The sequence below is a fragment of the Cryptomeria japonica genome, chromosome 4 (genome assembly GCF_030272615.1).
Source record: "Cryptomeria japonica chromosome 4, Sugi_1.0, whole genome shotgun sequence".
In the NCBI taxonomy this organism is placed as follows: Eukaryota; Viridiplantae; Streptophyta; class Pinopsida; order Cupressales; family Cupressaceae; genus Cryptomeria; species Cryptomeria japonica.
This window is the reverse complement of record NC_081408.1, coordinates 129217081-129223599: the sequence shown is the minus strand read 5'-3', so window position 1 is coordinate 129223599 and position 6519 is coordinate 129217081.

Sequence of the window (6519 nt, the reverse complement as noted above, 5' to 3'; positions counted from 1 at the left end):
GGATCCGTTCTACGCGTCGGGGTATAAACTCAATTAAGAGGTCTCCTAGCCTTGAAAACCAAGGTTTGATATATCCGAAGGTACGAAGGAGAGCTATTCCCGAGCACTGCCGTTGACTTGATTTTCATCAAATCATATTTATTTTATAGTGGGTTGAATTACTTGGTGTTAGCCGTTCCCACTTAGGTCATTCCCCTCTCACCGACCTTAATGGCTAAGAGTTATTAGCTCCTCGGAAGGGCAGGCCCGCTAAAGAAATGCACTAATGAAAGCAAAGGATGAGTCTAGCTTTCTGATCACTTAAGAAAGGTGAGAGCATACTTGCCTATCATCAAAACACATAAAACATGATTGTTCATTTCCATTAGCAAAAACAAGTGTGCCTAGAAAGATTAAAGAAGACATAGAGTTTAGTTGAATCCTCATAGGCAACCTGCAAAATAGATGTATTAGTAGTCATGATGTGTTTTCTTGAAATGAAGCTTTGACAAGTGTAATATTCAATAATCGTCTCACAAAAACTAGTTAGGCTGCCGAAAAACTTACAAATAGACCAAGGTTAACATTAGTAATAATCAAATTGAAGCATGAAAACCCTAAAATGCAAATTGCTTTGAAAACACAGAAGCAAAATTTTGTACGACACAATTTACCTGACCGTACGAGTGCAAAATTGAGCTTGTACGACAATTCAGTCTCCTTAAAAGATCATATAAGTCAGGAAGAATTATCATTTCAGTGCACAAAGGAGCTTGTATGAGATTGAAAAGGGGCTCGTATGAGATTCTGATTAAAACCCGGCCAGAAATGAAGATTTGATGATGCTTGAGAGGCCAAAATGAGATTTTTGGCACCAGGGTGGGCGCCAAAATGTCATGCCTATGAAGTGTGATACCTGCAGCTGCAACACAAAGCACTCAATAGATCATTACAAGTATGGTTAGCAAATCATAAGCAAAAGAAAGATAAAACCATGACAAAGCGACCTATCGCCTCCTAAGAGATGCGAGTATGGATTTTCTCTTATATCTAGATAAGCAATCCCAGTGAGTTGACTACACCTAGATAGAGGATTTGAAATGATAATGATGTGCAAAGATGAGATTGATTATGCTAGATTGATCCAAGAGACTAATTAAGCTAATGATGTGCATGATTAAGCTATGATGATGATGCAATTAAGATAGACAAGAGATTGATTAAGCTACATGATTCAACAATTATGCTAGGAAATGATCAAATTAAGCTAAATCTAAGATGCAATTGCCTATAATAAAAATGCTCAAATGATATGCATATAGTAACAATGCATAAGATGAAATGAGATGGGATCCCTTCTTGCTCCAAAATGGGAGATATTTATAGGATTTCCAAAACCAGGGGTGAGGTGGTAGGAATCAATGGTCAAGATTGAGTCTAAAGATATCAAGGGTGAAATTGGAGGAGGTTGAAGAAGAGGTTGGAGGAAGAGACACTTGTAATCTCTATGGCGACAAGTGTCAAGGAGATTTTCTCATAAAAGGGAAAGTTTCCAAGAGAGGAGACATGTGGCAAAAGTGTCATGTGTCTCAAGAGGAAAATATCCACACCATAGGAGGTTAGGATAAGGAGTTTAGAATGTGCAAGATAGGATAGGGTTGGTTAAATCCAAGGTTAGGTGGAATGTGTTAAGTTAGAGGGATGGTTAGGTTGGGTGGATAGAAGTTAGGAGGCATGTGGGTAATTTGAATTTAAAAATTCAAATAATAGGAAAAGACTAATTAATTCTCAACAACTCATAAATTGATTTGTTTTAATTAATTAGGGGATTAGAAGAATTAAATTTAAATGGGGAGGATTAATTAATTTGAATTAATTAATCAAAGGGGACTATTGAAATGAACCTATTAAATAAATCCTTAGATTTATTAATAAGTAGATGAAAGGGAGGATTTAATCAAATTGCTAATGAATTCAATTGAATTGGGGAGGGGGATTAATTAAATAATCGTTTATTTAATTAATTATCTTTAGACTATTTTTAGGTCTACACACTCTCAAATCTCCTTTCCAAGACATCTTAGATGAGTCTCCATCTAAATCTTCCATACCCTGTAATTTGTTCCATCAAGCCTAGGAATTTCTCTCTAGAAAACAACAACAAATGAACTAGATGAAATTGAACTGCTAGATGCCATAGGATCTTCCTCAAGCAGTTAAGCTTATGCAGAGAGGACCAAGCTCTGATACCAATTGTTAGACAACTGAGATAACTAGAGGACAATTGAGAGGCAGGGGTGAATTAATTGTCACCAGATTATAGAACTTTATGCATTTAAATCTTTATTACAAGAAGACAAAAACTTAATACCGGAATGCATAAACAAAATACCGGAATGGTTGATAAAGAATTTAAACATAAACATAAATCACATAATAGTTACCATCCTTCCATAGCACACGACACCAATTTTTTTACATGGAAAACCTGATAAAGGGAAAAACCACGGTGGAAAGCCTACCCACAGTCAGATAATACTTCTGCAACAAGTATGTGATTACAATACGAGGGGCCTGGACATGCAAGAAGGCCAACAGCCTAGAGTGCACTGCTCATCACACAAAGGAGCCTCAGTGACTACATAAACATCAGACTACAATCCAAAAAGAAGAGTGAACTGCAAGTATAGCATCTCTATGCCTCAGTACAGTTCCGGTTAAGCTCAATACTAGAGGCCTTAAACTTCTCTTACAAACCCAATTCGATCACCTATGATCAACCAAACCTTCTACATATGATTACAACATTATTTGCATGCAGATCATTCCATAACCTTTTTCTTATCAACTCATGATCTACAAAGAGATCTTACATCATATTTATACCAACCCGAGACCTAAACAATTAGGTCGGCCATATAAAAAAACAAATGCAATAAATTCATAACATAAACCCATAATCCAATGATCAACCAAGTTGGCTTAGGCCAAAAACAATGTAAACCAATCCTTAAATCCAGTCGATAACATATTAGGAACATCCTCCAACACATTACAGAAACCGGCCCATAACCTAGATAATGCCAGACCCAAAATAGGTCGCCATAAACCAAATCCAACACCACAGATGAAATGGAACATGAACAAGATAACCAACAACATCCTGAAAGCCATCTAGAAGCCGCACCAACACCACTTATCACATGCATCAAAAGATCTTCAACAAAGCTCTGTTGGTAAAACCCTTACTGGTGACCAAAAGACTTACTAGAACAAATGATAGCTCCTGAGTCATCAAATCCTGAACCAACTGATCATGATACACATCCTAAATAGAATGAATGATATATCCAAACCAATTCCACAAGCCAAAGCATACCGGATCCTACTGGATCAATATCATAATCAACCACTCTATTGGAAGCAATCAGAAACTGGTAAACAACCAAAACAACCAGTGTTGCCATCAATGACAAAACATCAATTCAACACATAATCAATTATTCCAAATTGCCAACAAACTCTTAGGACCACATGATGTCCTAAGGGGTCATATGGTGTTCTAACTCATGTGTGGCCCATTAGGACCCCATATGACCCCTAACGACACCATATTGCCCCTTAGGACACCATATGACCCCTTAAGACACCATATGACCCCTTCTAACATCCTAGTACATGACATGGCCCCTTAGGACACCATATGATCCCTTTAAACATCCCAGTACATGACATGATCCCTTAGGACACCATATGATACCTTTAAACATCCTAGTACATGACATGATCCCTTAGGACACCATATGATCCCTCAGGATAAAATGTTTTCCTAAGGGGCATATGGTGTCCTAAGAGGTCATATGGTGTTCTAACACATGTTTTGCCACTTGGGACCCTAAATGACTTCTAACAACTCCATATGACCCATTAGGACACCATATGACTTCTAATGACACCATATGACCCCTTAGGACATTATATGACCCTTATGATACCATATGACCCCTTAGGACCTTATATGACCCCTAAGAACACCATATGACCCCTTAGGACACCATATGACCCTGTAGGACATCATGTGGTCCTAAGGGGTCATCTAATATCATATGAGATCATATGGTGTCCTAAGGTGCCATATTGTGTTCTAACATGTGTGGCCCCTTAGGACCCCAAATAACCTCTAACGACACCATATGACCCCTTAGGATACCACATGACTTATAAAGACACTGCACGATCCCTTAGGACACTATATGACCCCCAGAATACCATATGAGCCCTTATGATCTCATATGATCACGTAGGACCCCATATGACCCCTCATAGCACAATATGACCCATTTTAATATCCTAGTATACGACATGACCCCTTAGGACCACATGATGGCCTAAGGGGTCAGATGGTGTTATTAGGGTTCATATGTGGTCCTAAGGGGTCACACGTGTTAAAACACCATATGACCCCTTAGGAAATAATGTCATTCTAAGGGGTCATATGGGGTCATATCGTGTCCTGAGGGTCATATAGTGTCCTAAGGGATCATATGGTGTTGTTAGGGGTCCTAAGGGGCCAAACATGTGTTAGAAAAGCATATGACCCCTTAGGACACCTTATGACCCATTAGGACATCATATAGTTGTTAGGGTTTCAAGTAGATCTGAAGCAAATATGAACTAACAATTATATGCAGATTTAAATACAAAAGATAAAGAAATAAAATAGGACACAGATAACACAAAGATTTAATGTGGTTCACCCAAAATGGGTTACGTCCACCATACACAGCCGTCCAATCTTTCTTATTATCCAGTAAAAATAGTACATCAACATTACCATGCCTTAAGCATCCCAGCCGCTTATAACATGCATTTTTAGGGCAACAAACAAAGTCGGCCTTTTTAGGGTTTTATTACAATGTCATTTTTCATCAACAAAAAAATGGCAAAAGTTTTTTCTTGGGGGCGAGACCCCCACTTTTCTCGGGGGCTGCCGCCCCCGAACCTCTACTCAGGGCTTGGCTTGGCCCTAGACCCCGGTGAGGATACATGCTGAGTGTATAGTACTTTGCTGATCAATCACCACATTTCTTCAATCTCCCAATTGGAGATTGATCAGGCTCCACACCGAACAATCTCCCACTTGGAGACTGATACTACATGACACCACTGTACATGCAACATCTGCTAGATAAAACACTAGGACTCGACTGGTATAAATTCCATAATTATCAATCAAGAAGACCAACAGAAACTGATGAAGAAATTAGCTTCTCCTGTGGAACTTCTTTCGTGAACATATCAGCAAGATTCTAACTTGTGTGAATCTTCTCAAGCCGTAACTGACCCTCCTCCAAAATAGTCCGGATTGTTGGGAAAAATGGTGTCTCAACCTTGCATTTATGCGAGGTTGCTATTTATAGTAAGTTTTCATTTGAGCACGAAATGGTGCGAAACTCTCCCTGAAGCTTCTGGTTGGCTAGATAAGCATTCCGGTAAAGTTTCATCGTAAGGTCACAGCTAGTTTTGAAGATATTAAAGTTTTCATCTTGGAGGGGTGCAATAAAATATTTAAACTTAATTTTGGAGACTTTAGAGGCTCTGAAACACCCTGAAAAGTGGCCGTAACCGGCGAAGCGGGTTACGAGGTGATAGAGCACTTCGCGAGCTTTCCGGCACTTCAAACGGTTCATCAATCGGACACCCAGTTCTCAAGTTATGGCCTCCGGAAGTTTGTACTCCTGAAATAGGAAAAATAATTTGTATCGAATACATAAATGAGCTGTAAAAGGGAGCGACACGTGTTGATGTATGCTTTAACATGTCATAGGGCATCTATAAGGGAGATAAGGTCGACTACACCTTATTGGGTGGTTTTAGCCCATGGTTTTGTAATACCATTTGATGGTTTCTTGTATTGTATCTCCTATTTATGAGGTGTGTGAGATAGAGGTTGTGTGTAAGAGTCCTATGGCTATTGAGTTGCCTCTGAATCTATGATTAGTGGTACTCCTGTGAAGAGCTTGCTCTGCAAGTATTTTGTAATTTGTTTTTGATTGCTGAATAAAATATTGAGCTGCTTTTGGAGGGTGGGGTTTTTCTCCTGAAAGGGTTTTCCCCACGTAAATCATTGTGTTGTGGTATGAATGCTATTATATCTATTTCCATTTTCTGTAACTGTTGTAATGATCTAAAAAAGTTTTGCATTACCCTCCTCTCAAGGTTAGTGTAGGAAGTTGTTTCCGCTACTTAACTTCCTTACAAGTGGTATCAGAGCTTGATCACCTTTGGTTTCAATTGTGGGCAGTTGGGTTTTTTGAACTAATCCAGATTTGAGTGGGAGCTTGTGCAGAAGACACTTTTTGATCTTGTTGCAGGAATATTCAGATGGCGAGTTCGTCAGGGAGAATAGAGGTGGAGAAATTTAATGGAAGTAATTTTGAGATGTGGAAGCTGAAGATGGAAGATCTGCTAATAGATCGAGATCTTTGGGATGCTGTTGATGCGAATGTCCAAAGGCCCTCAGATCCTACTGCGGCAGCT